At 40.5% G+C, this 22,856-nt stretch overlaps 1 protein-coding gene across 3 annotated transcripts in view; it reads left to right on the forward strand.

Annotated features, from left to right (window-relative positions):
* The window catches only part of Tenm3 (teneurin transmembrane protein 3), a 606,148-nt gene that overhangs the window by 192,422 nt on the left and 390,870 nt on the right, over positions 1-22,856 (forward strand). The window lies entirely within an intron of this gene.

The raw sequence follows: 22,856 nt of genomic DNA on the forward strand, positions 1-22,856 counted from the left end.
TGTCATTATACATTACTAGTTATGTCCTACTGCCGGTGTGGAGTAATACTATAAAAAACTGTATGCAATAATGAATTGAAAAGAAAACTTAATATTTTAGTAAGACAGTACTGCTAAGAAGAATTGGAACAATGGCACCGACACAGAGACAATTAAAAAAGAAATCTCTCCAGCTTTTAATGTTAGGCGTGTGCTTCTCCTTCAGTCTGTTATTGATGCAGCGTCTATCCTATACATCCAACAGCAAAGAGAAAATTAAACCAGAAGAACTGCAGGATGTGTGAAAAGGAAGATGATTGTTTATTAATAATGTTTCACCTTTATTATTTATCGAGCATCTTTCTCGGCTTTGGTATAGAACAGGAGCGCAGATCTGTGCTTAGTTTTCGGTGTCAGCTGAGGTATGGCTTGACTCGGCGCTCCCTCCTGCTGCCTAGGCATTTCCTTGCTATTCATGGGGCGGAGAAGTTTCATTTCAATCCTTGGAAACAATTTATTTTATGTTGAATCTTCCAATGCGTTAATCCAAAGTGAAGCTAGATTACCAACAGCCGCTCGGTATCTTCCTGTTGGAAGTACGAGTCCTCCCTGGTATCCAGCTTTATTCCAACACCGTCAACAGGAAACAAGGAAGATTCTATCTCACAAAACACGAGTGTTAGAATCATGCAGCCCACATTTCCCTCAGCCAGTCCGTTCACCTCAGTACCGTCTGTGTTTACATCGGTTTTCATAGCAGATAGAGAAGTCACCAACCTTAACTACTTATAATTTGAAATGAATATTGCTTCATGCACTTCACATGAGACTCCTTGAGAACTACAGGTGTATGCTCACGTGCTGCATTTGACCTCTTTATTTTCATAATTACACAACAAAAAAATTACATAAAAGACAATGCATGCAGATATTACATTTCATTCTTGTTATCTGTACCATAAACAACCCATGTCTCTATTTAATGTTTTACATGGATTCGACTTACTTTTTCACTCCAAATCTTTGTGGCACAAATTTATTTTAGATTAGCTAATTATATATCAATTTTATTATTTTTAGTTATGTATCATGGCAGATTTCTTATTAACTAGAAGGGAAGGGCCTGCTCACAGAAAGAAGGAAAGTGAAGGAAAGTCGTACCTTCATCCCCCCGACGGCAATTAGGAAATGCCATCCAGACCTTCCCGTGGAGCTCTGGACATTTGGCAGCACTTGCCGAAGGTAAACAGGTCAGCTAAGAGCACAGAAGAAAGTGTCAAAAGCAATATTTTTTAAGTTAACCAGTGGCGACTTCAACTTGGGCTTACTCTTTCCTCAAGATCTGGTTGTGATTGCTTTTTAAACAACATTTTGGTGGTCTGAGAATCCTCGATGAGGTCCCTTGGAGGAAGGACACAAGAGGAAAGGAATTGATTGAGGTTATTGGCATGAAACCTGGCCATTCCGTGTCTTTCATAGGTGCCTCCATAAGAGTATGTCAGGTTCATTTGTTTGTTCTGAAATTTCAATGATTACTCAGAAGGAGCAAAAAGTCATTAACTGATTACATTTACTTCTAAGGAAGAGCAGTTATCTGAGGTATGTAGCAGCCTTCAGAATGATGGGTTGTGAAATCAAATAGAGGTGATGAAGACTTATTTGCCCTGATATAAAAAAAATATGCGTTCCCCCCCTTGGCTACTTTAAGGTAAGAATTAAAATTTGTAATTATATACAGGTCATTTAATATTTTTTATTTATTTCATGTGTATGGATGCTTTGCATATGTGTATGTCTGTGAGTCACATGTGTGCTGGAACCTCTAGAGGACAGAAGGCATCGTCAGATTCCCTAGAACTGGAGTGGCAGGTGGTCGTGAGTTCCTGTGTGGGTGCTGGGGATCAAACCTGGATCCTCTGGAAGAGCAGGCGGTGCTCATAGTCACAGGGCTCTCTCTCCTGCCCTAGACGAGTCCTCTACATACCCTTATAAACAATATCCTCAGAACTGTATTTTTGCTTTCACTACTACCTTTAGTCGAATATTTCCAACATAAAATTTAAAAATAAGTCTCAATTCTGCTCTCCTTGGGTGTTTTAATTTACTCTAACTTTGACAGAGTATTGATCTTCCACTTACATTTCATTGATTCCTCGGTTATTCATTTTCCAATTCTATTCACCTTGTACTGGCTGTAGATACCGGGCAAAGTCCTTAATGCGCCCATGCACGCGCAGGCGTGTATGTGTGTGTGTGTGTGTATGCATGCATTGTGTGCGCGTGTGTGTGTGATATTTTACAATATAAAGAGGAGTACATGGAAGACTTAAGTAAAATAATTTGCCATAATGACACCATAAAGGACCAAGATATGGCTGCGTTTTCATTGAGTTTAACGTGGGAGTTCCCGCTGCCCATTTTCATCAATGAGAAGACAGTGAATGAGGCTGCTTTTCCCTTGAAAAAGATGTTTGTATAGCTATCCAAGCTGAGTGCCTGTCATTCTAGCATAACGCCAAAGAAAAGTTAAGTCACTAAAGGGAAGCAGATTTCATTTATTTGTTGGCAAAGAGGCCTCCAGTTCACGTTAAGAGGTGCTAGAGCCACTGTGAAGCTGATGCGCCTCGGATGGCCGGAGCATCCCATGTGAGTAACGACCATAGGACCACACCACACAGCTCGCTGTTGGAAGAGATCACAGATTCAGAGCAAGGGAGAATGTGTTGTTGTTTTTTTCCTATTTTCTTTTTCTAAACTGACTTTTCATCAGCCATGAGAATTTGCGGTTCCAGAGAATTTGGAGGGGAGAAAAAAAAATCAGTCTATGATGCTTCCCGTGGAATTCCAAGCTTGGGGTATGGGAGAAGGCCTTTCTTGGTAGAACTGGGGTCTGTGGGAGCAATCCTTATTACATGTCAGCTGCCTGGCAAACCGGCACACACTGGATGGTGGTGATCTGTGACCCCCCCATTACCAGCCACTCCAACATGAAAGCCCTTGAAAGGTTACGAAATGAACGCAATGGGTACCCGAATCAAAGGTAAAATTACCCGTGGTTTTGGATCGTTTTCGGCTTCTTTACTCCCTCTGATGTGTGGTTGAAAGACCCCTGACCTAATTCCCACTAATCTAATCTTGATTCTGGAAGCCTATCTAAATGTCAGGAACAAAGGACTTGGCAGTGTTTTCAAACCATCCATCTTTTGGGCTTAAAGATGTTCTCATGTACATCGCTTCCCAGCGTTAGCAGCAGGCCTTGCATTTAATCTTAATTGGTTAACAGTGCAGTGTGGCAGACGGTGCCGGAGTGAAGACCTCAGCTCTCAGGGTTCCGATCCTCTTCACATCTGCCCCCCATCCTTGACCACTGCTGTCTGCGCCGCCGCTTACCCTGCCAGCACTTTATACCATGCCTGCTACTTGGTCATGCCAGGTTTGTTGGGGGGGGTCCCTAATCTCACTTTTTCTTGTCCTGTCGATCTCTTAGTGTTCCTGTGGTGGGGGGAGGTGATGTTTAATTGAAGTTTAACCAAAGGGTGGTGCTCAGTGTCAGGCTGCCCAGGAGGAGGTGGCCTTACTTTCTGTGTCACCACGACTCAAAACCTAGAGAGTGCTCCCTGAGGGTTTCTTATTGGCCCCTGGGTCTCCCAGTTCTGGGACCTGGGGCAAGTCACTTAATCTTTTTGTGTTATGGTGTCTACCTGGGTAAAGCTGAAGTAACAGCAAGCCATGCATAGCTCATTGGGATAAGACAATGTTGGGCTTAAATGGATTTGTATTGCGGTCAGGACTTGGCTATAAGTGGGTGTGTGCTGTTGTTTTTATTTACAAAGATGGGAAATCATATCCTTGAGTGATGATGAGAATTAAACCAAATGAGCAGTATCAAGTATCTGCCTAGCTTCGTAAATGATCCTGCTTCCAATCCACCTCTCCCTTCTTCTCCTGCTTTAGACCATAGTCAGGTATGTATAAGGTCTCGTAAGAAGAGGAAAGACAAGATTTGGGGTCTCCTCTGATGATTCGCAGAGTCTGTAATTTCTGTCACCATTTACTGACTTTCTTATTTTCTTTCAGAACCCCACATCCTTTTCAATTTACTGTAATTAAATGAACGTGCGTTGAATGGCGCTGATAATTAGTCTGATGGCTATAGACTTCAAAGGCTTCAGCCTGCTCCTTCCCCTCCTGGCCAAAGGAAATTTCAAAAGTAGTGTTTCCCTCAAAGGCATGTTCCTTAGACAGCCAGTCAATTAAAAGACCATTTAACTGATGCTCTCTGGTCCACACAATAAAATAAATCATTCCCACAAGACTCCATTTCTCACCTGGTGTCTTAGCGATGCGCCCGTCGCAGGACCCCGCTAAAGCCACACTAATTGTGTGTGATACCAAAGTATTAAGGGCTAATTGGACTGGCAAGGAGAGCGTAACTCTAAAGCAGGGTCTTTGTTAGGTGGAAGATACTTGCTTTGCACAGCTAAAAAAATACATTTCGTGGAACCAGTTTTACTTGTCCTTTGAAATGGGAACTTTAAAAGTCAACTTCCTGTATGGAAAGAGAACGTCCAAAAGTTGAGTTACTGGACTTTAAGTTGAAAAATAGGTATTCGCTTAAACCGATTTAATAAGCCGTTATTATGATACCATTTATATCATCTCTCAGTAGAGAATTTGAGCTGCTTTGCAATTTAAATTACTATTTGGGGCCAATTTCGTTTTAGAAGAGTTTGGGAGAAACTACTAGTGGCCTTGCAGGAGGCTGTGATGTCACCAACCTGTGATGCCGTGAGTGACAGGGATGCTCTTGGCACGCAGGGATTAGTATTGGGATTTTCTGAAGGTAATTCTAAGGCAGATGCAGGTTTTCTTCACTAGACTAATTCCATTCGTCCATCTTTTCTCACCAGCATTCTTTGGAGAGGAAATTGTTTGGGAGAATTAAGATGGAATTCTCTTGCTGTATGAAATAAACGCTATTTTCCGTGTTATTTTAATTGTGTGAGATCCTGCTACACATGTGAAGTTATAGCTTGAATGCAAATTCCATTAGGGGCTCTGATCTGCAGTGTAGTGGTCAGTGCTGGCAGGCTCTACCATTGCAAATTTTCCGTTTTATGTCAGGGCTCTAGAATGTCACAAACAGCTAACAGAGTATGCTGGGGTGCTCACTAAATCAAGCTCAGAGTTAGGGTGCTGCTTTGCCAGATAGACTCCAATTGTTTCCAGTGTACGAAATAATTGAATATTCTGGGTGTGTCTGCGTTTATAATTTCAACTGCAACTTGCCAAGCTCTGGCCAAAAGCTATCATTTTCATTTAAGAATGAATGTTCTCGCTGTATGGGAGGGTTTAAGTTACTCTTGGGAAGAGAAGTAATGACTCAAGTAAGATTTAGGTGGCATACACCTTTAACCCCAGTACTGGAGAGGCAGAGGCAGGTGGATCTCCAACACCCACACAGACACACGCAACACACACAGACACACATACACGGGATTATAAAGACATATGATAATCGCTCTTACTTAAATATTTGCATATGTTTATATATTCCCATCCAATAGAGATTTTCAGGAAACTGTATTGTGAGTTATTTCTGTTAAACCCATTTTATATTCTACATGGTTTCGTTAAAAAGAAATCGTGTAGGAGATAAACTCCTTGTCTTTAAATTCGGAGCCTTCTTGTGGTGGCAGAGTTAAAAATCAAAGCAGAGCACACTAAGCACATATAAAAACTGATGATGTATGCTATTTTGATTTTTGAATGTGTTTTTGATATCCTTGAGAAATCCCAGTGGTAGCAGTGAAATTGTTTTAATTAATGAATTCAGTGGTAGTGAATGCTGAATCAGGTTTATGGGTATAATTATCACTGAAATAGAAAAAATAAATGTTAGCGTCATAGAAGCTCGGTTTATTTGCCATTTTGAGTGTAGTCAAGTGTTTGAAGAGCAACTAGCTACTTTTTTGTGTGCTATTTAGAGAATAATCTTCTCAAGGCAAGGCATAGTAATTCTGTTTATTAATATCACAGACATGCAATATTCTATGTGAAAATCTTCTACATTATTTGGAGACGAGTCTGGATGAGCTGCTTTTACTATACTGTGATTTTCTTAAATGCTTTGGTTGACTTGAGATGGTTTTGCTGTAATGAGTAGTCTGTACATAAAATAAATGTAATAAGCATTTGAATGCATATTGAAAGAGATGCAAATGCATATACACTTGCAAAAGGAGCAATTAAGAATGCCTGATGACTGTTACCTTGACTTTAAATATTATTATTTTGAGTCACACAGAAACTGCAAATTGAATTAAGTCAAGATGTGACTTATTGATTCCATTTCTTATTTAGCGACTACATCTTCACTCAATGAATAATAAATGCTGACTGTTGTACCGAGTGTTGGAAAGAAAAAGTGAATAAGATGTAGTTCTTGACCTCTAGAAGCTCCCAGCCTAGTTAGACAAATAGATATGTAGACATGTAATAGGATTTTAATATGGTAAGTGTTGGGACAACAAAATCTGCAAAGCCAATGTCAGCGCAGAATAGATGGTGGCCGGGAAGGACAAGAGCGGGAAAGGAGAGACCATTTCATAAAGAATGGGGCAAATGGCATCCAAAAGTAGGTTTAAAAGTCCAAGACAGACAAAACAATGAAGGAAAATGTGTCCTGGCTAGTGTTATATGCATTTGACACCAGCTATAGTCATTTTGGAAGAGGGAAAGCCCCAATTGAAAAAATGCCTCCACCAGATTGGCCCGTGGGCAAGCCTGTGGTACATTTATTTGCTCGGTGATGGATGTGAGAGGGCCCAGCTCACTGTGGTTTGTGCCACCCCTGGGTGCTTTAAGACAGCAGGCTGAGCGAGTCATGAGGAACAAGCCAATAAGCAGCGCCCCTCCATGGCTTCTGCATCAGCTCCCACCTTCAGGTCCCTGCCCTGGGTGAGTTCCTGCACTGACTTCCTTCTGTAATAGACTGATGGGGAACTGTATGTTAAAATCAACCCATTCTTCCCCAAGTTACTTTTGATGGTGCTGTATTATTGCAGCAATAGAAACCAGGATTCAGACAGCATGGGGAACCTCTAAGAACTGTTCCCAAAGTAGCAAGTTGTTTGGTTCCTGTGCTGTTTTGAATGAGACTGCTTCCCAGAAGGTCAAATATTTAAACATGTGGTCCCTAGTTAGTCTTGGTGTAGGCTTATGAGGCATGCTCTTGTTGAATGAAGTATGTCACCGCGGGGCAGGCTTTGACGTTTCGAAGCCATGGGCCATTGCCCGCTTCTCTCTCTCTGCTTCCTACTTGTGGTTCAAGATGTGAGCTCTCAGCTTCCAGCTCCAGCTATCACACCTCTGCTCAGCCATAATAGACATTTATCCCTCTGGAACCATAAGCCCAAATAGACCCCTTCTATCACTTGCCTTGGTTGTAGTAGTTACTGCAGCAATAGAAAAGTAATGTAGTGCCCGTAACCTGTGAGAACCGAGACGGTACCTGTAGCCTCCGCACATGGAAGGAGCTGCTTTGTGGAATGCGGACTTTGTGCTCTGCGTGATAAAGCAACTCGGAGGGGCTTTGATTAGAAGGATGCTGCTCAGACTTGCACATTTTATAGAGTACTTTGAAAACAGTGTAGATTGGGAACCATCTTCTCCATGAGAGAGGTTCAACTTGGTGCTTCTTACAGATTCTGAACGTGGGAAAGAAGTTGCTGCTGCGTGAATGAATAAAGTGTAGACTCTGAGGCTGCTGTGTTTCAAATGAGGTTTGTCCACCTGATGGTTCATGTTCTGGAAGCTTCTGCCTCAAGACTGCCGTGCTGATAAGATGGGGGTAGAATCTTTAAAGAGATGAACATAGGGAAGATGGCTGGGTCACTCGATATTGTTATAAAGAAGGGATGCCTGCTTTCTTGGTTAGGTCTAGCTCTTCAGGCAGGAGAGGAGACTCGTTCAATCAAAAGGATCAACATTTCATGATCTGGGGAAAAGGGGAAGATTTAGAAAGGCACTCAAAATGTTAACTATGTTGCCACGTGCCTATAAACCAGCATGTTTAGAAAGAGGCAGCAGGAGAATTGTATGTTTGAGGCCACCATGAGCTACGTTATCAGAATCTGTCATCAAGCAAAAGTTGCAACATATATATATTATATTTATTATATTTTATGATCTATAATAAAAAGACTATATTCTCTAGTGTGAGATCCTGGGAATACGGTTTTAATGTCAATTGGGAGTTGCAGAATATTGTTTGTGGTGAAATTAGCCATTTCAGGGACATGTTGAAGTTGAGGTCCTCATGGAATAGTAACATATAGCAACCTACTGAGCAGTCATATTTTCCTATATAATATGAATATTTATGTACATGTAAATGATTGCAAATCTATAATTCAGATAGAATTCATCATCTGCAGAGAGCCAGGGGAAGAATTCAACTTTTGGCCTGAAAACCAACAGACTGCAAAAAGAAGAGGCCCCAAAGCTAGAACCTCTAGTTCCCCAATATTTAATTCAAAGATGTAGAAGGACCAATAAAAGAAACCTAGAGGGATTGTCCACTGTGGCCTAAACAAAAACAAAAAAGAAACAAAACTAATTCCCAGAGTGGGGGCATGATCCCTAGACTCATGGTCATAGAGAAGTCAGCCACAATTAGTGCCAAAGAGAGCCTTCTGGCGGGAGGGGAAGATCCCCATTGCCGTCAAATTGCACAGGTCGGGAGCACCGTCAAAGCCTCGTCCAGGTTCCCGCAAACAGAAACTGTCCTTCTCAGAGCTCGATTTAGCCAGGAAAGGGGAGCGAGGCTGACATCTCCTAGGGGAGGGCAGTGCCGGAGAAGGAATCACCCCCACACCCTGTAACATTTCAGCCTCTTTCTAGGAAAGGAAAGAGAAATGAAGTAGGTGAAGGTGGGGGTGGAAGAGATGAAGGTGAACATGAGCAGTGAATGTCACCTCAAGGGTCCAGAACCAGAAGTGCATCTGGGGTATAGAGTATAGGCTTAGATACCTCAGCTCCGCAAAGCTTGAGATATTTGTCTTGGTGTGTATAATTATATCGATGTTTGCTATAAAGAAGGATAGTTTTCTGTTTATTTTGGGTGACAATCCATAAAGAAAGTGATGGTATCTGCTGGACTTGAGACTCTGTGTCATCCAAAGATTTAGGGGGAAATTGCATCCTTATTGAAAACTGGTATTTCCTTTTAATTAGTTCTATGCAGCTGTATAACTACCGTCACAAGTGCAGAGTCTAATAGAAAAATGGGCAGCATTGGTTTTGGTGCCTGGACTTGGGGACTTTGGTAGTGTTTCCCCAGGTTTGTAGATTTCTTATTCTTTGTAACCACCACTGGGTTTGTATGATTTTAGATTTTAATTTTAAGAAAATGTCCTTGAGACCAAGCCATATTTACACACATATTTACACACACACACACACACACACACACACCACGAGTTGTTCCACAAACAACTAAAAATAGACCGTTAAAGAAACAGAATGGTGATTACTGTTTGAACACTGCAAATTTGGGAGGTGATGGCTTTGAGAAACAATCATTGAAACTAAATTTCTAAAACCCAAGTGATCAAGGCAGAGGAATCTAGTGTTTTGAATTACTTCTACGCAATGCTAAAGTTCAAAAAGAGATCTTAAAATTTTGACATATAGCAGATGGAGAAGCCCAAGGGATTTGAACATGCTTGAACAAAATGTCAGTTACTTCCGAAAACAAGCCTGAGCCATTTCCTTATAATGGAGGGTGTCTTGAGTTTCTCTGTCTGGAGCACCACCATGGAGAAGGCGGGGCACAAACTGTGCTTGTAGGTGAGCTCGGCAGTTCAGAGGAGCCTATTTGGAGTGCAGGGTTTCTGATAATCCCTAGGAAATTTGAAAGCATTAACCACTATTTATAATGTCTGAATAACCCAAGTTAATGATTGTATGTGACAAGCATGATAAAAGTGGAACCATAAATGAATTTGAGAATAAAACATTATGACTTCTAAAATTCACCCCATTAATCTATTTTGCTTGCTTAGCCTGACCTGGTCATTAGACAGCAGTGAGACTTGAGATATTTTAATTAGTCCCTGTTCTGTATTGACACATTTTCCCCTTTATACTTTTTCTTTTCTGAGATTATAATATAATTATAACATTTCTCCCTTTCCTTTCCTCCACCCAAACCCTCTTATATGCCCCTCCCCCACTCGCCTTCAAACTCACAGGCTCTATTTCATTCACTGTTATTGCATGGGTTAGAGAGGTAGCTCAATGGCTTAGAGCGTATTATTCTTCCAAGGGACATGAGTTCAATCCCTAGCACCTACACCAAGTTGCTTATAACCACTTAGAATGCCAACTCAAAGAAATGGCATCTTCTTCTGGCCTTCATTGGCACCTGTATACAGACAGGTAAACAGATGCACACACACGATTAAAATAAATAAAATAGATCAAGGATGTCTTTCAACACAAACAAGAGAGAAAATTTCAGTTTTCCTGTTGAGCTAAGGTCCTCCCTGGGATTAGAGGCCCCTCTACAGCCAACTGTTTCCATGATAAGGTTTATCGTAATTTACTGCTGATTCCCCACTCCACTTGGCCAGCCATGTTGTTTGAATTTTGACCGCTGTAACTTACATGTGGGAAGGCAGTGAGCAGATGTCCAAATGATTAAAAACCATATCACTCAGGAGGGACAAGTTCTAAAGATCTATTATACAGGGTGGGCACAGCAGCTAGTGACAATATATTCTATTCGTGAAAAATGACATTTAAGATATGCCGTATGTGATTAGCTTGATTTACTCATTCTAAAATGCATATAATTTAAAATAGCATGTATTTTATAGACTTAATATATATAGCATACTTATTGTTAGCTTAGATATATAAATAAATTAATTAGAGCAACTTAATTATTTTGTAATTGCTAGATTCATTCCTAAGTCTTTGTTCTTAATCCTGCTATTACTATCAAATAAATTCTTGGAGCCAAAGACAATGAAATTTAAGGTTTTTTATTTACTCTGTTAAGATGACCTGGGAAACAGATTTCTCAACTCATGTCAACAGCATGGGAAATTGGATTTTCCCATAAGGCATTGACCGTGTTCCCTGATTAAATTTTTGGCCATTTGGTAGATGAAACTGTCTCACTATTTGTTTCAGTTTATATTCATTTTTATACAATGTGCTGACTATCTCTTCATATATGTGTATTGTTCACAGGAGTGTATGGTTTTATATTCTTTTGAGCATTCTCAATCATGCCTTTATTATTCTGCTATATGAAGTAATGGGTCTTTACAACCTATCAGAAACTGAAGGTAAAGGCATGAGAGCATAGAATGCATTTTCCCCCGTGGGTGTGATCATCAGGGCTCAGGTGCAGCAGGCCATTCATACATAGGCCTCTTGTTCACCGTGGGCTTTCTCCTCGTGGACATGTGCAGAGGTCTTAACAGTGATGAAGAACAGTGAATCCAACTCCAAGCAGAAAGGAATTTAGCTTTTAACAGATCTAGGGGACCCGAGACGGCACAATTCTGCCTTCTGTCAACAACCGCACACTAATTACCAGAGGTTCGAGTTACAAAGAAAATCTGTGTTTAATCCAACTCAGAACAGGCGGCTCATTTCCGCAATGTTTCTGTAGCCTTATTAAATAAATGAAAACCCTAAAGCAGGCAAGTTAGATCTCTACCATTAATGCATAGCTGTCGGAAAAGACCCGCAATGTGTGTGTGTGTGTGTGTGTGTGTGTGTGTGTGTGTGTCTACTCACAAATGGATATAGACAAGGATTGGTGTGTTTTTTTTCTTATTAAGTTAGAAGTGGTTTGTGTATAAGATGGTCTTATTATTCTTTTTTGTCTCTGTGAATATTTAGAAGGTAATGCCTTGCAAATGTTTTTCTTAATTTCTTATCACTTTATTTGATAGTGATATTTTTTGATATGAAGAAATACTTAAATATACCCATTTTAGTGATACTTGTGTTTTCCTTTAGCTTGGAAATAGTCACCTTTTCAAACCTGCTGCATCTTTTTAAACATTTAATATGTTTCAATTTTTAATGTGCTGTGTGGTGTAGTAATTTATTTTCTATCTATTCAGCTCACTTTTGTCAATGTCATTCAATTTAATTAGGGAATACTAGATGATGTCTAAGTGAAAAGTCAATTCAGAGTTTTGTTGTTAACTTTGAGAAAAGATGAAATAGGATTGCTAAGATCTGTAAATAGTTTGAAGACGCTAAATTCTGGTTTGGTAGTTTCTTAACAGTCTTATAGTACCAACTATAATCTGCATTTGTGATAATTCACAATTGTTCACTCACTGTAATTTATAACCTTTAAAATACATAGCAAAAACAGCATATGTAATAGATTTATGGACATTAGATGCCATGTCAAAAGTGAGTATTCAAATCTATTTTATGTTGTTAATTATTTTAAAATAATGTAGTAAATATATTCTTGGATATTCTTATATTAAATATTTTGAGAAACTTTTTTTAAGGAACAATATATTTTTTAAGTTAAGCTGTCTGGGATTAGAGATGCTGGGCTGTTCAAAGATGAGACAGAAGGCAATACATTGCTGAACTATGCACAGGAGTGAGAGAGTAACGTGGAGGCAGAAACGTAAAGGTTTTCCAGACTTGTGAAGCCTGAGCAGGATGTGAGAAGGTAGCAGTGCAGTAAGTAGTATATGCTCATCCAAAAAATAACAGACAGACAGACAGACAGACGCTTGGAAAAGATAGGGGAAGTTGCTTTACCTTTGTAAGAAAACTTCCAGATCTGGAGGAGTCTTTGGGGGAAGCAACAGGAAATTAATATTGATAGTTAACTTGGGTGTGGTGGCATATGCCTTTAATCCCAATACTAGGGAAGTTGAGGCAAGCAGTTCTTAGTGAATTGGAAGACAGCCTGACCTACATGTTGAGTTCTAGGCCAGCCAGGGCTACACAGTGAGTCCCTGTCTCAGAAGACAAACAAACAAATCCAACAAGCCCAAAAAAGTCGATAGTTTAAAAGCTGGGACAATTGAAATCTACTTGCAAAGCTGGGAGAAATGACTATAGAGGTCATGTGAAAGGCCTCGTATTGTCCTGGTGTGTGGCCCTGTGCCATTTATGTTTTTCATAATGTCCTAGTGTGTAGTCCTGTGCAATCCATGTCCTTGCTGTTGCCCAGGCATGTAGTCCTGTGCAATCCACATCCTTCATACTGTTCTGGTGTGTAGTCCTGTGCAATCCACATCCTTCATACTGTTCTGGTGTGTAGTCCTGTGCAATCCACATCCTTCATATTGTCCAGACATGTAGTCCTGTGCAATCCACATCCTTCATACTGTTCTGGTGTGTAGTCCTGTGCAATCCACATCCTTCATACTGTTCTGGTGTGTAGTCCTGTGCAATCCACATCCTTCATATTGTCCAGACATGTAGTCCTGTGCAATCCACATCCTTCATACTGTTCTGGTGTGTAGTCCTGTGCAATCCACATCCTTCATACTGTTCTGGTGTGTAGTCCTGTGCAATCCACATCCTTCATATTGTCCAGACATGTAGTCCTGTGCAATCCACATCCTTCATACTGTTCTGGTGTGTAGTCCTGTGCAATCCACATCCTTCATACTGTTCTGGTGTGTAGTCCTGTGCAATCCACATCCTTCATATTGTCCAGACATGTAGTCCTGTGCAATCCACATCCTTCATACTGTTCTGGTGTGTAGTCCTGTGCAATCCACATCCTTCATACTGTTCTGGTGTGTAGTCCTGTGCAATCCACATCCTTCATATTGTCCAGACATGTAGTCCTGTGCAATCCACATCCTTCATACTGTTCTGGTGTGTAGTCCTGTGCAATCCACATCCTTCATACTGTTCTGGTGTGTAGTCCTGTGCAATCCACATCCTTCATACTGTTCTGGTGTGTGGCCCTGTGCAGTGCATGTCCTTGTGCAGAGTTGGCACTTGACAAATGCTGACTGGAATTTGGAATTGGGAAGCCAAGTTCTGCTGTGACTCAAGAGGGTGACATAAGCAATGAAGAGGAAGATGTATGGGTGGGGCTTGCGATGTGGAAGGAGAGGAAGGAGGTAAGGATGACTCCTAGCTTTGACAGAAAATCGTAGGAAGATAATGCAACTGTAGGGAAGAAAAATAAAGGCCAGTAAAGTAATACTTGAAACATTGTCACCTGAATAATAATGGCGTAAGGTCACAGTAGATAAGAAAGTCACACCAAAGTCCTTGTAACAGTATACAGATAAGAAAGTCACACCGAAGTCCATATAACAGTATACAGATATGAAAGTTTTACAAGACAACAGACATAAATGAGCATAAGGAAGCTATCACCGTTTAATTGTGGAATAGGACAAACAGTGTAGAGCAGCAGATCCAGTTAGATTCTAGAGAAAGCTATGTCTCCACATTTCTCAAGTCATCCCTCAGAACAGGCCACTCTGTGACCATTCGACATCCAGGAAGAAGATAACCACAGCCCTTCACTTACCCTCTGCAGAAGCCAATACCCTACGTCTCCCGTTAGAATAAGAACCTAGGGATTGCAGAGCAGAACCGGAGACTGGTTTGCTCCTGTGTATTTTATTTGCTTTCCATCAGGACTCAAACCAGCCATAGCCCAGATTTTCCTGTGCAAAACTACGGAGAAGATCCTATTCCCTTTCTACTCAAGAGTCGCAAACAGTGGTGTTATGTAGTTGACTTGTGCAGGGTGCCTAAGTTGTCCTCACACTGCCAAGTGCCCTTTGGTCTCATGAAGACTGACAAAGGACTCTGACCTCAATAGTTCAAGTCAGCAGTTGCATTGAAAGGTCTACGGTTGCCTTGGGGCTGTCATCTTGTGTGGATTTGAATTCAGTTCCTATTTTGTTTTCAAATAGTCAGAGATGCATACAGAGAGTCAGAGCAGAGCACATTCTATGGAGTGTCGGACTTTCTCCTGTGCCACCCAAACTCAGCTCTTGCTAAGGCATGAGAACCGAAAGGAGAGCTGCTCGCGAGCGAGTGAGATAATGACCACTTTCTTCCACGTCTTAAGTAATTTGTGTGGAATCTGTAGTTCACTGTTAAATTGGCAGCTGTCAGGCAAGACTTATTTTCCTGGAAAAAAAAAAAAAACAGGAGAGGATTTGGAGCTTCAGTTACTGCTTTCTATAAGATATATTTCTGCTTTTAATTGAATTCTTTTAGCATTTCCTACCTGAATACTGTATTTATACTATCTTCACTCCTCTCTCCTCCCCTGTCCCACCTCCAACCCCCTCTCAAACTCATGCCTTTTTCTTCTGGAATTCGCATTCTATGTATGCAGACATAGATACATACACAGAGTCCATTTAATGTTCCTCATATGGACTTGTGTTTATGGGTGATGACCAGGAATTAGATAACCTACCGTGAGACTCATTCCTGGAGAAAACTGGTCCTTCCTCGCGCAGAAGTCACAGATTGCCTATAGCTGTTTGACTAGAGGTGGGGCTTTGGAAATTTCCCCATCTGTGTTGGGATACGGACTGGTATTGCCAGGTCAGTATGCAGGTCTTGTTCAGGCAACCCTGTTATTGAGCTCTCATGGGTACAGCATCTCGCTGTCATGGGTACAGCATCTCTGTCATGTCTAGAAGACACTCCCTAGCAGCAGACATCCTGGCTCCTGGCTCTTATACTCTTTCCATCCCTTCTTCTTTGACGTTTTCTGAACCTTAGGTCAGGAGTTGTATATTATCCCAACTCATGCTAGGCATTCAACTGTTACTTTATCCTGTATTTTGAGCAAATGTAGTAGCCCTTATTTTTGCTGGAGGAAAGCATCTTCTTTGTTGAGGGTGAGATGCAACTTCTTTGAAATTTTCATGGTTTCGTTTTTAGCTGCCACTAAATAGAATTCCACGGGTCCATGCACCACTTCTTCATTGCCTATTTGTCTGTTGAATGACATACAGGCTGTTGCCACTTCCTGGAGTGGCAGGGAACACGGCCAAGCAAGTGTCTCTGTAGTAGGGTGCTGGGTCCTTTGGACATGTATGTGCCAAGGAGTGGTATGGTGGGGTCTTTTGACCCATGTGTGCTTTGTTGCTTTTAAGTTACTTTACTGTGCATTTTTGTCACAGTCACAGAAGAGCAACTAACACGCCCACCACATGGACCCTCTAGAATGGAACGCCCCATTACCCGTGCAGTAAGCGGATGCAGTTCTCCTCAGAGAAGTGTCATTTCAATGAGATGGAAAGAGGTTTGTGTTTGTCATGTACGTCACCATAAGCTTCCATGAGACTGAATTTACTTTACACTCCCTAGTTTAAATCATTGTCTCAGTGCATTGAGAAAGGGGTTTTATAAGCACAATGGTTTAAGTCAATTGGAAACATTAAAAATAATGCACTGTTTTTACCCACAGTCTTTGAATATGATGCCCTTCTAACTGTATCTTCTTGTAAAGCCATTTTTAAAATGTGTTACCTTTGTGGAAGATACAAATCTAACTTTGCCAAAGTTTTCTTGAGGATATATCTCAAGAGGGAGTCAGTGTAGGTCAAGATAGGTTAAGTCGAGGTGTGATGATTAAGAAGGAAAAATCTCATATGCTAGCTACCATGGTAGGAAATTCGGGTTGAATTTTGTATCAGTGAAGCATAATCTAAGTCTCTTTTTTTTTAAGATATATAAACAGTATACAATATTCTGTCTGTGTATGTGTCTGCAGGCCAGAAGAGGGCACCAGACCTCATCACAGATGGTTGTGAGCCACCATGTGGTTGCCGGGAATTGAACTCAGGACCTTTGGAAGAGGAGGCAATGCTCTTAACCTCTGAGCCATCTCTCCAGCCCTCTAAGTCTCTTCTGTTTCTGTGTCTCTAAGTACATGGTGCTTGTGCAGAATGGCACTATGACCTTTGCATTAATGCAGTAGGGATAATAATCTACCAAATCTTATCTTTCATTTGTTCTCACTTCCCAGCCACATTTCCAGGTCATCTCAGACTTCTCAAATTCATATGTCCTAATGCTAATGGCTTTTCTCAGGTAAATATTTAAAAAAAAAACTATACTATTTTCTATGTCTAGAAAGCATGCTTAGTGGCCTACACAGAAATTTCCTAGCTGGACCCTGTCACAGTACTCCAGGTACTCCAGCTAGCAGATAAATGCCGAGTCTCTGACATTGTCCAAATACTTCAGTCACTTTTTTTCTTCTTTTCTGAGGCAGGATCTCATGTAGTGTAAGCTGTCCTTGATCTCTCTGAGTGGCTAAGGGTGACCTTAAATTTCTGATCCTCCTATTTCCGTCTCCTGGGTAGTCAATTACAGGCATGCGCTGCCACACCCAATTCATGCTGTGTTGAGGATCGAACCCAGGGCCTCTTGCGCGCACACACACACACACACACACACACACACACACGAGGCAAGCACAATCAATACTGGTAAGCCTCGTCCTTAGTTTGGTCAGCCTTTAAAAAAACAAACACTAAAACATAATCTAGCCTATTTCAGAAGAAAATGAACTCAGAAACATTTTTTTTTTCTTCCTCTTTCAGGAACTTTTCAAAGAAAGATTAACCGTGGAACATACTGTTTTATTTAACTGTGGACATACTTGATTTCCATACATGATTCATTTCTACTCCGAATCTCCTCACATATTATCACCAGTAACTTTCTTGAGATATTACAGGCTCTCAAAACACAATCTGGCTCCGTTTATTATTTTTTTCTGGGAGAATATTCATGCAATAATCAGTTTGTTTCTAGGAGAATGATGCCTGAAAATCAGCTCTCCTTTACGCTCCTAAGGAACGTGCCAGATGATTGTCGTTCCCAATCCAAGGCCTGGCGTTAGTTATCTTGCTGGACTGTGAGATGTTAGTCATCTTTCTCGCAGGGAGGTCTGACAACGTACCGCAGAAATGGATAGTGTGGCTTTTCAGAATTAGAAGTATCTGGGTTGACTTCGAAAACTTCCCAGGCTTTTTACCCTCGTTTATTGGTTTGAAGTGGAGAAATCTGATCCTTGGGCTTCGTGTCATTATTCTCTGGGACTGGAGAAGTGAGTCTGTGATCCTTGTTTACTCAAAACACACTATCGGCCTGATATGTGTTCCTTCATAAGCGGATCCTACATCGAGCCTTAGCCTTTTTCATTCAGCTTCCTCTCCGTTCAGCTCATGTCTCCTTCATTTCGGGAGACACCAGAATTTGTCCCCTCCGTAAGCCATCGATGCCTCAGAGAGCGATGACATTTGCCGGTGAGCCTGTTGACCTGCGTTTTTGTCACTTTGTGATCACACTTGTGTGAATGCACACACAGACACGCACACCTACATACACATCATAAAAAACTAAACAATCATATAAATAAATGTATAATATTCTCCTTAAGGTTTCCCACACACAAGTCCATACTTGTACCAGCCTTCTATCCCAAATATATATACATATATATTTTAAATCGTATTCCTCCCACCTTGAAAGCCAGTTCATATTTAAAGAGATAGAGAGCCGGGCGGTGGTGGCGCACGCCTTTAATCCCAGCACTTGGGAGCCAGAGGCAGGTGGATCTCTGTGAGTTCGAGGCCAGCCTGGTCTACAAGAGCTAGTGCCAGGACAAGCTCCAAAGCTACAGAGAAACCCTGTCTCGAAAATAAATAAATAAATAAAGAGATAGAGATAGATGCAAAAATGGTTGGAAAGTCACTCCTTGGACACCATATTTTTGGTGATATCTGTTTTTAAAATCATACTTGCGGGCATATTATTTTAGTTTGTAACTTAAGGTGTTATATAGGTAAATTAACAAAAATAGCTCGTTATCCTTTGCCTGCGCACGTTCAGAGAAACTGCTATTCCTGGAGACTAGGAGGGTAGCTTATCTTATTGTAGCCTACGTTTTTCTCCCTAATGGGTATAAATCATTAGGAATAAATTGTGTCTGTCATTGAAACCAGTAATTGGTGACATTTTCTTGTCACTATGGGATTATAAATAACAGCGATATATATCCTGTCAACAGATTCATTATGTTTCGAAAAACATAAACCTGTAGTCTGTTTCTTTTAACTGTATTTTGCATATTTTTCATATTAAGTATGACACTGACATCTTCAGATTTTTTTTTGAAATAATTCTGACAGGAGTTTGGGTTATTAATAACTCCTAATTATTTTATTATGCATTAAATATATTTTGTTTATATTTCTTCCGTGGCTTACCTTCCTCCCAGGTCATGTTGTTTGCAAGCAGATGTTTGATAATTATCAATTAACAGATAGTCATTTTTAAAAGCAAGACCTGCAAATCTAAGTCTTTCGGTATACCACAACACAACTCAAGATACAAGGTAATTATAAAACAAAGACCTTAATTTTTCATTTACATAGGAAATAGTGGTTACCCATCTCATGCCGAAGAAGACATTACGATGGACCACATCCCACAGCCACTGGCATTACTGATCATTAAATGCGTGAATATCTTTCTGCTTCAAGTGACCAGTTAGTTACCCATTACATCTCACTGGAAGTGTGGGCAACATCTCTCATTTTCAGTGGCTTTCTTGGTGTCTTAAAACTCTCATTTTTTTTCTTCATCTTTAAAATCATGACAGAAAAATCCTCTGCTGGTCCATACTATGAGACTAGGAAGTGAGCCCAATTTGTCTTCCTCGAAATCTTTATCGGTCTTGTGCTAGAAGTCTCTGGACCATGACTTTAGAGCTCAGCATCTTGCCTCCTTCCTAGGACCATTTGGGAAGCTTTTGGAACCTGTCCCTGCTGAGCAAACATCTTCTGGATGCCTCTTTGGCTATCCTTCAGGCTATGCTACATTTTTGAAATGTATTTCAATACGTTCAGTACAAGTAAATCTGAAATTTATTTTAGATTCTCATTTCATAAAGACATTGTTACCCAAGCTTCCATTTTTATTCCTTCATAACATGCAGGGCGATTGTCTGTGGCTTTTCAAAGACCTCACGGCTGAAAAGTGAAGCCTATGGGGCTAGAACTAACTCTTTGAAGATCTACAGGCCGGTGTGCACCTTGGACCTCTTTAGTCACGTGGCTCTATTACTAGAGATTTCTGCCTTTGTTTTTCATTTTTCCGGCCATTATTCAGATATCCCTTTCCCCTCTGAAGGTTAGTCCTGCTAGCATTTGGTTACTCGTGGAGTCGCGATAATTTCTTCGTTTGTCTTGTGTTAGCTGCCCGGATCTGTGGTAAGCTTGCTTTTGAGTTCTCCTCTTTCCTCATTGGCCATCTGAAGTGTGGTCAAAGCCTTTTCTCCAGTTTCTCACCTGAAATCATATTATCATCTAACACTAAAATAGGAGTTGTGGCCTAAACATATTCTTTCTCCTTCACAGTGGAGAGTTCTTAAAGTTTTCAAGCATAAACTTCTGTAAATTTTAAAACACAATAAACCTGCATGGTGGCTTACATTACACAGCTCTTGCATCATGGCAATCACAGTGATTTACCAAAGTGAGCTCAATTTTCTGTTTTTCCTTCCCATCATTTACCAGTCACTTCCAAAATCCTTCTCAACTTTACCCCTTTGCTTTACTCCCCTATTTTAAATCTTTCCATGGTCAAATCCTTACATCAAGAGCTAACCATTTATTATTTATTCATTGAAAACTCTCCTGAGTCTTGGGTAAATAGATACATGAGGACATTCAAATTTCTGCTCTTCTCCTATTCCTTCCTTTCTTCTAGAAAGTTTTATTTCCTTTTCATTTCTCTTGACCTCTCCAGAATTGCTGCATTTCCCAGAAGAGACTAGAAATGAGTCCAGTCAAACTACACAGAAAGATTTGTGTTTCTGAAGCTCTCTTTCCTGTTATTTAAATGTTAAATTGTATGACTCTCTGGTTAATTTTTTTCTTGAGTTTGATGATGAAGACATTAAAATGGACCCTGTCATACTGCCCATCCCATAAGTAAACCATGTGGTTCTTTTCGTTTTGCTTTGATCGTCACTGCTGACAACCTGCAGGAGTCCCCTGACAACCCTTAGTGATCAAACTGCTTCCAGTCTTTCAAAGGTCAACTTAAGCATCTCTTTCATTCGGTTGTTCTTGTAATCCAAAGGGCAACTAAAGTGGCTCAGCCCTAAATTCCCATACGATTACCCTTGGTTTCTAAGGCATTCCGCATTTAAGTTATTATTTTGAAAATATCTGTATCTTGGGGAAGGGAGGGGAGAATCAAGTTCTTAAGCCTGTTCTGCGCGGTGCATGATACATTTATGAAGCTGATGACCAATTGAATATTTTTAACAACTAAGGGTTAGGGTTCTAAGTCAGCAGCTGAGCACATGCTAAACATGCACAGAACCTCGGATTCAATAAGCAGCAGCAAAAATATAAATGAATAAAATTAAAATTCAATCACCGAATTAACGTAGATGGATGGGAGAAGTGCTCACGGACTGAGGCACGGTATCGAAGAAGGTAGGAGGAGTCAATACAAACAAATCTTAGCCCTATACAGTCAAATCATTTCATTTTCTTTGTGAAGAAATAGATATGTGTATAGTCTATGCTCCTTATGAAGCCCTTCATGTTGAGGACATGTTTTTAAATCAGCTCTGTGACGGGAAAATGAATGCGTTGACTTCCATGACATACTGTTTTAATTAGAATTCAGACCATTTGTGCCTCCCCATTATGGTTTCTCCTTATTTGCATCCAGCAGATTGTCTTTCTGAGATGATTTATCCACACGCATAACGTGAAATGTTAAACATTAAATTTATTGCACACTGTCATTATATTTTAAAATTGTTTTCATAATCTTGAGTACTTTAACATGTCACACGTTCTTATACACATAATTTACGTCGAGAATTTCTTCAGCAAGGTCTGCACTGTCATCGGGAGCACTTTAGAAATCAATGCCATAGAATACTACACAGAGAAAAATATTTCCCTAAGTACCCCCTGGTGTTCCCATTAATTTGTTTAGTATCAAGGTCTTTATTAGGACTATAGTTGCTAATGTAAGCCTGTAATAAACACAGCATAATTGAATTTTCAATATTTTGTCACCTGGGAGTAATTTTCTCACAAGACCTCTGCTCTGTCTTCCCACTAAGTGCCAGCAGTTACTCAGCGTTGCTACAAATGTCACCCAACGTCACAAAGGTATCTACATGATGGCATCATGTTTATAGATTGTTTATAGATATCATGTTAAGCTATTGGTGTTTGCCCCCATTTGAAATAGCACTGGAAATGCAGTAACTGTAACAGGTCAGTGTGATTTGAACAAAAACATCGACACCTCCGCTGAGACCTATTTGGGAAGAGTGGGGGACCAACTTCCCAGGTCACTGCAGGAACCTCTCCTGACTGCTGTTTCAGAGTCAAATTGCTTTATATCTAGTGGCCTCTGATTAGTCAGGACTTATAATTATATTATATTGTGCTACCTAACTCTGACAATTCCCTGACAGATATAAACAGAGGCAGTAACAGTTGTCTATGCTAGACACAGATGGACTCGTCCAAAAAATGACATACCTTTGGCCTTTGTGGGGGCCACATAGCCAGAACTGAGCACGCCACACTCCTGGTCTCAAGGTATCTAGCGAGAATAATCTGGATTTATCCTGTTGTCCCTGTGTCACCAACACAGCCTCCTCACACTGTTCAAAATGTCTTGATTTAATCATGTTGGTGTATGGTCCTCCATTCTAAACCTATCTTTAGTACCTCTTCTGTCTCCTAGACAACTGGGCTAATGAGATGTATGGACCAATTAAAACAATTGTGTTTTTTTGATTTAGAAAGCCAACACTTCACCTT

This window comes from Alexandromys fortis, unplaced genomic scaffold (assembly GCF_014885135.2).
Source record: "Alexandromys fortis isolate MF-2015 unplaced genomic scaffold, M_Fortis_MF-2015_v1.1 scaffold_32, whole genome shotgun sequence".
In the NCBI taxonomy this organism is placed as follows: Eukaryota; Metazoa; Chordata; class Mammalia; order Rodentia; family Cricetidae; genus Alexandromys; species Alexandromys fortis.